This window comes from Haemaphysalis longicornis, unplaced genomic scaffold (genome assembly GCF_048455015.1).
Source record: "Haemaphysalis longicornis isolate Haplotype H1 unplaced genomic scaffold, Haemaphysalis longicornis Haplotype H1 scaffold_5, whole genome shotgun sequence".
NCBI classification, from domain to species: Eukaryota; Metazoa; Arthropoda; class Arachnida; order Ixodida; family Ixodidae; genus Haemaphysalis; species Haemaphysalis longicornis.
In genome coordinates, this window is record NW_027526385.1 from 78,928,747 (window position 1) to 78,942,321 (window position 13,575).

General features: G+C 50.0%; 1 protein-coding gene across 1 annotated transcript in view; it reads right to left on the bottom strand.

The window, feature by feature from the left end:
* Window positions 1–325: 325 nt before the first annotated feature.
* The window catches only part of LOC144138484 (uncharacterized), a 248,922-nt gene continuing 235,672 nt past the window's right edge, over window positions 326–13,575 (bottom strand). Inside the window, exon 12 of the mRNA XM_077670780.1 lies at window positions 326–335. The gene's annotated coding sequence lies outside the window, so the exon portion shown is untranslated. The remainder of the gene's footprint in view (window positions 336–13,575) is intronic.

A 13,575-nucleotide genomic window follows, 5' to 3' on the forward strand; every position in this document is an offset into this window, starting at 1 on the left:
CGCAGTCCGATCGCAGAACCTCTTTACCGTGAACAGGTACTCCAGGTCGAAGGCCTCGACTGACATGTAAAAAACTTTCTATGACATAATCAAGACCATCCCAGTTCGAAGCACGCTTCCCATGCTCAGCGGCGTCAACTCACCACACCCTTGACTTGGATACGACAGGGAATCTCTCCGTGGAGCCAACCTCATGAAGACTATTGAAGACCAAGAACTTGCGTACTCAATGATCCGGCAACGCCCACAAGAGATGGGGGCTTGCGAACTCGAGATACAAACCTGGACAGGACTATAGCAAGCCCCATTATTGTGTCGGTGGTCTGTCGTAGAAGAAACACTAGGGTCGGAGCACAGCCCCATCATTTTCATAATTGGGCGACAAAACCCGCCGCGGTGGCTCAGTGGCTAAGGAGTTGTGCTGCTGAGCACGAGGTCACGGGTTCGATTGCCGGCTATGGCGGCCGATTTTCTGATGGAGGCGAAAAGCAAAAATGCCCGTGTGCAAGATTTCGGCGCATGTTAAAGATCCCCAGGTGGTCACAATTAATCCGGAGCCCTCCACTACGGCGCGCCTAATCACCTGCAATGCGTCGGCGCATTACCTCTACCATCAATCAATTGGCCGACAAAACAGCTACGAGGCGATCCATGGCATTGCTCGAGTGATAGACCGGGATCGTTTTCGAGAACACCGTAAAGGAGTCAAGACCATCCTCGAAAGTGAGATGATTCAGAAGACGTACGAATTTAGGACAGGAGGGCATTCTGGACGACGTCCAGAAATGTACGGAAACCATCCCATCTCAGTTCGATGAGACCGGAAGCCGACATACGGCTAATTCGCCTACGGAGTATGCGTATAAAATATTAAGATGGAAAAAATACAGGAAGAATGCCCGACTTAGAATGAGGATGCGAAACATCACGAGGCTAGCGGAGGATCATGCGATCAAATTCCACCGTGACCGATGCTACAATGTATGCGAAAACATTAAAGGAAGCCTCGTTCGCTGCAAAACATGAGCCTTGTAAAGTACCTCATCGATCACAGCTCAGGTAAAGCGGTCACAGATGGCAACATGGCCAGAATTTTAAACATGTACACTGGCCCTCAGCAAGACCTCTTTGCTGAGCTAACATCACTCTATCTAAAAACGACTAGGGGCACACTCTACCCTTCTTATACCGGCAAACATAACACCAAATTGGACGCCGTTAGAGGTATTCACGAGAGTAGGGCCAGCTTAATGACAGACAGAATGGAAGTGCTCCCGGCCGCTATCAATTTACGTGCAGCATGCTATTTAATTTGGATGACAGCTCTTTGGAAATCGTTCTGTGCCAATTAAAGGAATATGGGCAATCACGCAAACATCCGACTGAATGGAAGGAAGCTGAAGTGAGGTTTATTCCTAGATTGACCAAACCGCTTATTATTAACCTTAGGCACTCCTCCCTCATATCCTGCATAGGCAAACTCATGGAGAGGACCGGGATAAAAAGGCTAGAACATTTCCTCGAAGCTGCAGGACAGCTCCCCAACATTATTTTTGGCTTCCGGAAACATCTTATACCCAAGACGTCTTGTTACAGCTAAAGCGTGAAATGCATGATGTGTAAAGTAAGGACAACCAACATGCAATACTTACCTAACACCTGAAAGGAGCCTTCGGCAATGTCCTACACAGCGAGATCGTTGCGAACCTAAATGAAACCGGTTGTGGTGCACAAGTTTACAAGTACGTGAAGGACTTCCTAATGAGCAGAATAGGCAATAATAATATCGGAAACACCACATTCAACGAAATCCAGCTCGATGATAGAGGGACACCTCAGGGAGCAGAGCTGTCGCCCCTGTTGTGTAACCTGGCACTCATCAAACTGCCCGCCCTCGCACAGACAGTAGGAGGCGTGGAGCATGCGCTCTACGCTGATGACACAACATTCTGGACCATCGGGAAGCAATCAAGCATAATCACCATAACCCAAAAACTACAAGATGCAGCATCCCTTGTAGCATCCAGCATCGCCCGTAGCTGCGGGCTAAAGTGGTCCTCACCGAAAATGGAGTTGGTTCTACTGGACGGCCACAAACGCCTAAGTAAGGTTCACAGCTCTATGAGACCACCCATCCACGCAAGCAGTCTTCCGATTCATGAAGTTACCAACATTCCGATCTTCGGGCTGCGCCTTCGAAAATCAGGAACTAATACCATTAGGAAGTAATACCATTGAAAACTTACGTCGACATGCCGACAAGTAATTAACTTAATCAAAGAAATCAAAAGTAGAAACTGTGGTACGACAGAGGCGGGGATAACAAGAATTACCCAGACGTTCATAATTACCTGAAGTGCTAACAGTACAGCGTGCCTCCGTCTTTCGGCTCGTGAAACTGACGAGATAAATATTAGACGAAAATGCTATAAACAGGCGCTGAACCTACCACAATGGACCAATACCGACAGAATTGAAGAACTAGGTCTCTATAACACTACGATGAACCAATCACAGCCCATCTGCCGTGCCTATACACAAGGGTAAAAAACGGGGCCGAGGGCCCACGTACTCCGACAGCCGGGCCTCCTCACGCATGGGAGTTCCGAGAATCGAGTAACGCACTCCTACCCCACAACTTGATGTTCCTGAATACATGTCGATCCCATCCCCTGAAATATGCGTCCGATGCAACATCCTGACCGCAGGTGGAAAAGAGCTGCTCCCATCGAAGCTAACCTATCGTGCATCCCTCCACAAGCGGTTCTCTACACAGATGCTGCAGCCCTGCCCATTGGGGGCGCCAGCTGCAATCAAAGACCTTTGGTTGCAGTCGTGGTTGATGGGAATGGAAATGCCGTCTTCGCAGTGAACATTTTGCCACATGTTTCAGTCCTCTAAGCTGAAGACACGGCAATCGCCTTGGCGATTCCCCAGGCATGAACAATGTCCTCCAAGCTCTACCTAGTCTCAGAATCGGCAGAGGCATGCAGAAACTTCACCTCCGGGGTCATGTCAAAAACCAGGAGATTCTGCTCGCTCCTTTATCAAAGCACCGCAACACAAGTACTATACCGGCACCCTCAGGCACCAGGGGCAATGAGCGAGCTCATACGGCGGCCAGTGCTCTAACCAACCTGGCACACAAGCTTCGAGCTTCTCAAACTCGACCTCCTCCGCCCTGTTCTAAAAACATCAATTTCAATCAAGACGAAGCCGTGGATTACGTACCCGATAGCCTGATGTCTTTCGCCAAAACCATAGAGCATTTTCGGTCCAGGAAGCGACGGCTACCACATCCGATGATTCGGAGAATTTCAGCGTACCGAGAAACGAAAACGGACGAGGAAAGCTGCCGCAGAAAGACAAGCAGAAAAGCGCACTTTACGACCTCGGCAGAGCCGAGAAGCCCCGATTCCCACAAGAGCACGACGCGCCCCAGACTCCGGTGATTTATTCCTGAGCACACGAGGAGACGCCAGACGCAACGCGAGTGTTTACTTTTCGTTTCACTCGCTCCCGGGTACGCGCCTTCGCTTAGTGCTTTCGCCCTACGACAGGGCACCGCGTAAGACGTTTTGTTCCCGTGCTACCTGTCCTAATGTATATGTAACCTCAGTATTTCGAAATATTTAAACATTTATAAACGTTTCCTGTTTAGCTTTCCTTCGAGCCACGACCTAGCTAACATGGCGCAGTGGATAGGATTAGGATTTGAAATCATGGGAGGACGAGCGGATGAACAGACGAACGAAACGGACGAACCACACCACGACTACGAGAGTGCGGCACGCATACGTGGAGCACCGACGGAGGCCGCTTCAACGGTGGTCGACCCACTGCTGACTTCAACGGAACGCTTGGTCTTATACTCAACGAAGAAACAGCAGTTCATGAGCGCACGACAATTACGAGGGCTGCCCTGCTCTAGCCGAATGGACTACATCGTCTCGCGTCTTCTAGTGGACAACGAGCAACGTCGCCAGCTCTCCAAAGAAAGGAATGTGCCAGTGATACTTCAGGCTGCTTACGACGACAAACGGCAGAGGAATTTGAAAACGGCGCTGTTTGTGAGGAGGATGCTGCGTGGAGAACGAGAAAGTTGTCTGATACAACGGGTGAGAGTTAGCCACACTTTTGCCACAGTGCCTGAACTGCACGAGATCCGGACACAGGCAGCATGCACGACGGCCCGCACACGAACGCGAAGACGTATGCAAAACTGTGATTGCCTGCTTCCCGGACCTCTCCCAGGTAATGGGTAAATCACGAACACACGCCGCTCTGACACCGGGCCAATCGACGAGCTACATCGCCCGAGCACAGGTCATTCCAGCAACGAGCAACGAGGCGCGCAACGTATGTAGCTCGCACCGAGCCAGAAAGCACCAGGTGCCTGGCACACGCTCTTCCGGTCCAGGCATACAGGAACGAAACGCTGAAAGCGCGGAACGCAACGGGGCCAGTACGTACATTTTCTGCACGTCCTGTCCCGACCCCGGTCCGCGCAACCAACGACATCGCGTCCGGATTGGTGGATAGGCCACGACGAGCGGAAATTAGGCGCACGGAACGCACAATACGTGGCGAATGACCGCACACCAATGTTATGGGAGTTTTCCAGGAAAAACTATACGCACAGCACACGAAACGCACCAGAGATGACGAACGACATCCAACTTGGACCGGTGGAGCTGACCACGGCGAACGAAATGCAAACCGCATGGAACGCGACCAATCCAGCACACACGTAGGAGACCGCTATTTGCGACATCCTCCGCTCCCAGTGCTGCTATCTGGACTTGGCCATCGAATGTCACAGCCGCAGAAATCAAACTTGCCACAAGCAACAAGCAACCCAGCGTAAGCGATTCAACCCTACCGTAACGTACGAGCTCTTTGGCACCCGCTGCTCTAACCAGAGTCCAGCGAACGAACGACATTACAATCGTGCAGGTAGGTCCGCCAATGAGCAACGACACGGCCAGCGCTTGCGGCACGTCCTAACTGGAACGTACAAGGTCACCGGCACCCGCTGCTCCGATCGAGACTCACACGACCAACCCGACAAACCGCGAGAAAGCCGACTGGGGACGAACGGAACGCTTTCGAGCATGCTTGTACGGGAGAGGTAGCGATTTTAGCATTCTCGAAACAACGGGCAAAGGAGGAGAGCTTGAGCGATGACACGGACACGGCAAGAACGCCAACAAAATATCCAGATCCAGATGAAGGCATCGAACACCCTACCGATGAAGTAACGCTTATGACGCGAAGAAACGCGGGCCGAATAAACGAGACGAACTGCGCCCCCTTTCCCGCAACATCGGTTTTTCCTTCGAAGCAACCACGGTGAAAGCGAGCACGGAACCGCAACGATTTTGACCCATGCGCCAAGCCACCCTACGACAACACCACGCCACCGCACGCTAAACGAAAAGCCATCCGGCTCCCGCACCATACGCAACGCACACCTCAATCGAAGCAACGTCCTCAACGTGCCGAACTATGCCATCCCTGCACACCGCCGCTCGCCATTGGAAAAAATTGGCCGCGTATCTTCTCGTTTCGTTGCAAATGTCATCAAAAGACGATAGTCTTTGTAGACATTTGCCAAGGAAATGCCCCCCTTTGCTTTCCCGCTCACCTCTCATGCTGTTCCTGTACCGTCGCGCTCATCTCAAGGTAAACACTTTAAAGGTTTGCGCACGGCGATTTGAATTTACCGCGTTCCACTCCTACAGGCCGGGTTTCTCGATGCCAGCGCTGCAGTACGGTGGAGACGCGCGTGAATGGAGGCGACCGACCAGAAGGTTTATAAAGCCGCGTGGCCATGCTCCACGTGCGTTCCAAGCAGAACGTGGAACCTAGCGAGTGGTACCTTTCGTTGCTGTTTCCGCATGATTTTTCATATGCCGCCAGAGGCAGCGGTTTTCTGCAGTACAAGTTGAATATCATTTGCTATCAAAAACCAAGCATACATGAAATTTTTAATAAAGGAACACTGTAAATATCCCTTGTGTACTAACTTCCTGTCTTATATTTGCGTAATGTCTTGTTCTTGTTCAACAGACTTGACAAGTATGAACGTATAAACCGGGCTTAGACGTTTACATGTGGCTGTGAGTATATAAGACTATTGCGCAATATCAATTTTACTCTGGCCGGGTGGCTGAATAGAGTCACAGACAAACAATACAGACAGACCAGAATGTGTGGGTTTAAGTAGCCCAAGAAAGACTATCGTCTTTAAAAACGGCTGTCTACGCGCCCACATGCATCAAGCACGCAAGGAGTTACAGGAACACGGTCGCCGACGCAAGCGACGCGAGACTAACCCAATGCCGTAAACGCTGTGAAGCTCAGGTCTGACGCGGAGAATACCACGGCACACACTTTATAAAACAAGCCTATTTGATATTCACCGATCCTCATCGAGACAAACGCCCTGTAACAAAGTTTCTGATATCCTGAACAACAACATAAAAAACCATCTCCCCGCGAGGGGGACTCGAGTAAATGCGTCGCATATGGGGTGGTTGTATTGCGTTAACGTTTAGTGTTCGGGGAGTTGGTGGTAGTGAATGCGTTGCACCAGCAGCTTCTTGGCGTAGTTTGAATGAGTCAAAGATATAAGGCGCGTTCGTAGCCTTTCATTCTCTGTCGGTTTTGTGGCGCAGTGGGAAGAGCACCATGTACCTCGCGTTCCGCCCACAGGAATGCGTTGTATCAGCGGCTTCTTGACGTAGTTTGAATGAGTCAAAAATATAAGGCGCGTTCGTAGCCTTCCATTCTGTGTCGGCTTTGTGGCCTAGTTGGTACAGCACCATGTACCTTGTGTTCCGCCTGCAGGGTCGTGGCGCCGGTAAGTATTATTTTTTATATAGAGTAGGGGGATAGGTGCGGACCTGTTGTTGAGAGCGAGGAGGGTAGCGTGATGCGGGAGAGGAGGAGTGGGGGAGAGGGCGCACCTGGAACGGCTGTTGCGGACGCCGAGGCACGCCAACGCCCGGTGACATCGTGAGTTAAAGGGGCCCTGAAAGGCGTTTTGAGCACACTAAACTGACTAGCGCAATCGTTAGATTGGGTCGTCAACATAATCTGTGCCAAGTATTACTCTTTTACGCGCAGCCGAAAGCTCACACTTTTGTTCCAAAGTTTGTCGCTTTTTTCTCACCATTCCCTTCGTGTTTTTGGATGCCGCCATCTTCACATGTCTACGTCATCGATTTCCCAATGTTCGTCATGAGCTAGACATCCTGCTATTGGGCGGCTTTTTTACGCACTTCCGGCGAAGAGAAGAGCCGTCTGCTCAGCGTCGGCTCGCCGGCTGATCTGCCAGCGGAGTGCCGGAATGCTTGGACATTTTACGACAAACGAAACAAGTGTAAACAAACGCTTAACCGTTTGTATAGAATGCAACACGGCCATGACACGACATGCACATTCTCTTACCTGAGCACGTTCCATAAAGAAAGCGTTGAAGCCCCGTGACACTACTTTCGTGCAATCGCAGAGAACGCCCTGAGCCGAATTCCCATGTTTGATGCATACATTTTATTCAACTTCCAAACAATCCAGAGATTCGTTTCGAATGAACACAACGCAACAACATGCGTTGCAAGTCCGAACATCGATTGACAGACGATGGGTTGCCTCCTCCTGCCCCTCTTAAATTGGGCACTCACCTCACGCGCGGTTTGCGGGGACGAACAGCAAGTCACTTACTTCTGGCGCACAGCTTTTAGCCACGCACACTGCACATACCCCATGTGAGGTTGAGTCGTACGCCACTCGAGAAAGATAATCCAGACCATGGGAAGCACTATCCACCCGCAGAAGCACAACGTCGCATTTCATCGCGAAACAAAGGCGTCCACAACACACACACCATCGCCTCCTGTAATGCCAAACCGCCAAACGCATCTCGCACTTCCAAATGGGAGTGAGTAGTATGCCTGCAGTGCCCATATGCCATGAGGTGGGGCCCCAAGCTGAAACCGGGATCACGCAACCGCAACTGACTTCTTGAGCGGTTTGTGCCTTGTTGCCAGGGCAACCGATTTTTAATATTGTCAAAGAAATGGCGCTCGCTCCAGCGCTAGAAAGCTCAGAGGCGGGGCGGAGCATGTTTTAACAACATTGCCGCTCTCCACGACGCGTCGCCCCAAACTGAACTGGCGTTTTGTGCACGGGTTCTGTATCGGTTTAAAATGTCTTTTTCACATGCCGCCGGCAGGAAAACCACCGCCACAAAATAAGTCCCGGCATCAGCGGGTCCACATCTGATACGGCGCTTTTTGGATAAACAGTGCGCTGTGCATCCAAGGGAGCGAGCGCACGATCCCCCCGTGCGGCGGCGAACTCCGATAAAAAGTCACGTGCCGCCGATAGCAACTGCGCAACGTACACCGCGAAAGGGCAAGGCCAGGCCGCCACACACATGCGGCCAGATTTTTTGTTCGCTTTTCCAGCCTTGAGCGGAGTGCGGGATACATCGTGTCAACAAAGCTTGCCCGTAGCAGAGGCAGTGTGAGCAGCGCAATAGCGGAAGTAGGTCACCGCCGAGGAGCGCAGCATCATGGGAGAGAAGGCTCGCTCGCCGTCAACAGCGGAGAGTAAGTTGAAAGGAGGAAACGCGGCGCGACGATAATGCGCGGTTTTTGATTTACGATTTCTCAGCTAATACTCATCGCTTTAACAAAATTCTTGCGGGAGGAGATTGTTAATACATTGCTTTATTTGGTTACGTGTACATCCACGCATCAGCGGAAGGTATTTCAGGACCCCTTTAAAGAAATGCTCTGCATTTCAAACAAACGCCAGCATTGAGCAACTGCGAATATGGATATAGTGATCTGGATACGAACGGAAGTCAATCTACGCGGACACCTAATTGTGCCGGGGGGTATTGAGCGTTGAGTTGTGTATTTGTGAGTAGTACAAATTGAGTACTCATGAGTACTCATGAGTAGAGATTGAGTAATTATGAGTATAGATTGGGTACTCATGATTATAGAAGATTGAGTATTTGTGAGTATCGAATGAGTACTCATTACATATTGAGTACTCATGAGTATAGATTGGGTACTCATGTTTAGAGAAGATTGAGTACTTGTGAGCATCGAATGAGTACTCATTACGGATTGAGCACTCATGAGTACAGATTGAGTATGAATACTCTTGAGGACAAATGAGGTTGAGTACAAGTGAGTACGATTTCAAAGGAATGTGCGATGAGTGAGTATGAGGGATTTTGAGAACAGGCGAGCTTTTTTAGTCTGAGTTTGATTGAGTACAGCTATAATGAAAAAATTGTGATTGAGTTTGAGTGAGTTTTTTTCTGTTTTGCTTACTTATGGATCATGTGTACAACCAGGGAAATCTTCAAGTCAGCAAGAGACAAAAACTATGTTCCCCTGACATCAAAGCAATATATAACGCCAAAAAATTCAGTCAGTCAGCGCGCATAAATAAAATAAACCTTTGAATATCATGAGGTACCCCAGTTTTTTTAGTGTCATGACTCACACACAGTACTTTTGGGGGGGGGGGCCTCAGTGGCCCCCATATTCGTTCTGCACACGTGATTGGGTTTCGCTAGTTGTGCATGCGGTCATCTTGGCCAGTGTCATGGGAACATGCGTTCCAGCTTCCTCACTGGCGGGGCATGACGCACGTAGCGGCGGCACCACGTGACTTGCTGACGTGCATACAGAAAGGAGGACTCTTATTTATCTCCCGCTGTCGCCCTCTCTATTGTAGAACCCCTTTCTAACCAGCTGCATTCACCACGTGCGACCCCAGTTTGCTGGCAGGGGACTAGGAGATTGTGTTGGTGTTTTTCATTTTCGGAGCCCCGTCATCGAACCTAAGAATGCATTGCGCTCTACGAGTGATTGGCCGTCATGTGCCGCTTCGACTTTTTGTGCGGTGCGGAAGTTTCTTGGCGGTCGTCATGATTTATGTGAGTCTGGGTCGTTGTGGCTTGAGCGGGTGAACCTTTGCCTTGCTGAGAACGACCACAGTGTTTATGGTTTGTCCAATGTATATAAGAGCAGATGTCGGTGGACTATCTCACGGGTGCACTACCTCCGCTTCATTTGTGCTTGAACGCACGTGTGAGTATGAATTTGAGTGAACGTAAAACAACTGTTAAACTAGCCCGATCCAGTTTGAACCCGAATGAACACAAGTGAGTTCGAGAGTGTGTCAAACGAGTTAGTTTGAAATTCACCTGAGCACAAGTGCATTTTAGCCCTAGTTATGCTGAGAGAGAATGAGCATGAGTGCAGTGATACCGAGTGAGATGGAGCCCGAATCAGTCTGGGTCCGAATAAAACTGCATGACACCATTTGAGACTGGGTGGCAATAAATCCTTGTAGGGCATGGAAAGCGAGCTGGTATTCGAGTAGGGCTGGAAGTTAGTGATTTTGCTCTAGTGTGTACATAGGACACGGGTGTGGATATAGGATGGGTATATAGGCTAACAAATCAATCTGTTCAAATGGGCGAATCAGGTTGTTACATAGGCAATGACTAGCTGCTTATTTTGTCTATTTCAAGTGAATAAAGCCACTGCCCGCCACAAGATATTATGTGTCCCGGAATGCCGTTGTGACTAATAGAAAAGGCATGCTATCATTCACAACCTAGAGATATCTAGCAGTGGATTGATATTGAGTAACGCTGCCATGATCCAAAACAGTGAGTGTAATGCAGAACATATTTTGTGAATTACGTTGCTTGGATTCAATTTTTCTGAAGCCGTCCAGCTCTTCTTTCCTGCGCGATACGCTTGTGTTACAGTAGACGGTGTAATGATTAGGTTTTTGCGTTTTTTTGTTGTTAGGCGCCTACGATGCGTCACTTGCGTTATTGTTGGGCCAGTGTTTGCGTGAGCGCGGAGCCAGCTATAGAAGTTTATCCTTGGGATCATTGCCTCGCTTTAAGCTCCGCACTTGGAATGCGTACCGGTGCTACACCATTCACAATCCGCATCATCATGTCGGGCAGTGCGTGATGTTCTAAAGTTTCTTGGCAAATGTTTATGATGATTGGCACTTACTCTGCACGACATTTCGTGGCTGGGCGCCAGACAATCGACTGGTAAGGTCATAAGAAAACCACTCGACAGGTCTCTACAGGTGATTAAGGGCTTGGACACGCACCACCACTGACGCAGACCTTGGTTATTCGAACGTTCTAGGTAATTCGGTACCACTGGACACCAACCAGTAAAATTGGTTCACTCACCCCGGAAGTGTATATCGGGCATAAAAATTAACCCGGCTTTCTCGGGAAATGCAACGGTGGAAACGGCCGTAACCTAAATCGATAGTGATTGTCGAGTGAAAATACACTCGTCTCGTAAGCAGGAGTTACAAGGTTCGAATTCTGGCCCGCCGGATACCCACCTGTTTTTCCAGGGGGTACAAGCGTCCCCGGTGTGCCTGGGCGCCTTTTCCGTGGGAATAGAGGCTTGGAGCTAGACCGCAGCCACCCATGGGAGACCGTGTGGGAAGTCCATCAAACGCAATCTGGCGAGTCCATGGCACCTGCCCACCCACCACTCAAAAGAGTTCAAACGCCCCCTGTATTGGCGGGAAAAAAGGGCTTGGAATTGCTTCACCACTGCGGCGGAAGTGGGAAGCTCCTGCTTCCCGACTTGAAGCCGCTGGGCACCCTCTAGAACAAAAATATGTACAGGCGCCCAACATGCGGGCGATCCTGAAACCGTTCCGCCACATGTGACTATATCATGAGATACAAGAAAGTTGTGTGTACTTCGGCGCCGCTTGGCCCCAACCTGTGAAAAACGGTCGTTTTTCAACCTTTTTTCACTCAGTAAATGTTTTACAAACAAACAGGCCATGTCCACTCATGTGACAGCTGCGGAGGTGGGATGGTATGCGAGACATCCCAATTACACTGATCGAGCAGAAGTGAACTTCGCAACGGAAAACTGCAAATATTAAAGTTCAAGCTGGTACAGAGCGAAATAGAAGCAAGCAAGCGCGAACGAAAAACGAGTGTCCCGGTGTGTTCTTTTAGTATGCGTTTTTGCCCACGTACATTAAACGTTGTATCGCGAGGCATTGGAAAACCAGTGTCCCGGTATTTTAATACGACACAACACCCGTATACGGCGACATCAGATGACGACAGGCCGAGCCCTCAGGTGCTCCCTCTTGAAAAACTGTCGCATGCACCCCCTGCCCAGGAGAGAAAGAGAGAGAGAGAAAACATTTAGTAAGCTCAAATGTGGGAGTGGAACCTTAGTCCGGGAATCCATGCGTTGCCCTCGCCGTCTTTGCCCGTGTCACCAGGAGAGTCTGGTCTTGCGGTTGACAGCTGGTCAACAGTGTCTCCCAGGAGATCTGGAACTTTGAAAGTTACCCGACTTGGTCGGGAACTTCCCCAATGGAAGGGGTCGTAACTTTTTCACGGCCACAGGGGTTACGATTTGAACGTCAAATATGGCTGTGGAAGTCACCGCGTGCGTTCGTGAGTCCTGATGGCTCCGGCATCTACTGGTAGAATAGGAACAAGCGACTCCCCGGCCTCACACTCGGCCCTTTTGCGGCACTACAACGCTTGGGAAGTTGACCCGGCTTGTACGGAAAGTCACTCCCATGGAATGGGACCAATGCAAAAATTGAACTTTTTTATGCCAGCTCTATACCGGATCCGGAACTCAGCATCAATAATCGACCCGTTCTTAACATCCCCCACCTCCGAATTCTGGGGCTTATTCCCAAAGACTGGTCGGGTGCCCAAACAATTTTGCCACTCCAACGTACTCTCTCCCAATTAATGCATCTTATCTATCGAGTTTCTCACCGAAGATTTCGCCTCCAAGAATCAGATACTCTGCGCATAATCCAAGCCATTCTTATCAGCCGGATTGCATACAGTGCTCCTTACCTAGCCCTGAAACCCTCCGAACAAAACAAACTGAACGCCGCGATACGGCAAGCCTACAAAACCGCACTAGGATTGCCACGTAAAACGGCAACAAGCAAGTTACTACAACTGGGCGTCCACAATAAGTGGGAAGAAATCCAAGAAGCGTACCGAATTTCTCAATTCACACGCCTCCAACTCCCCACCACGGGAAGAGCGACCCTCCTCCGGCTAGGGAATTCGACCCCACAACAACAAGACGAGAAGACACGCATCCCCGGACCAATTCGACAACACATCAGAGTGGCTCCAATCCCACGTAATATGCATCCGAACTATAACAAGGCACAACGAGCAGCAAGAGCACGAGCAATCCATGTACAGTATGACCACCTCCCCTTCAGTCGCTATGCAGACGCCTCTCCACACCCCCACAAATCTGCGCACGCTGCCAGTGTGACCGACGCCAACGGAAAAAAGTTAAACGCAGTCACGACCATTACAAAATCTATAGAAACAGCCGAAGAAGTTGCTATCGCCCTAGCTGCCACCACTTGCGAAAACTACACAGTTATACTGACAGACTCCCAAGCTGCATGCCGCAATTTCTTGATCGGACGAATATCCCTACCAGCATTGGCTATACTAAAACAAATTAAGCGACGTCC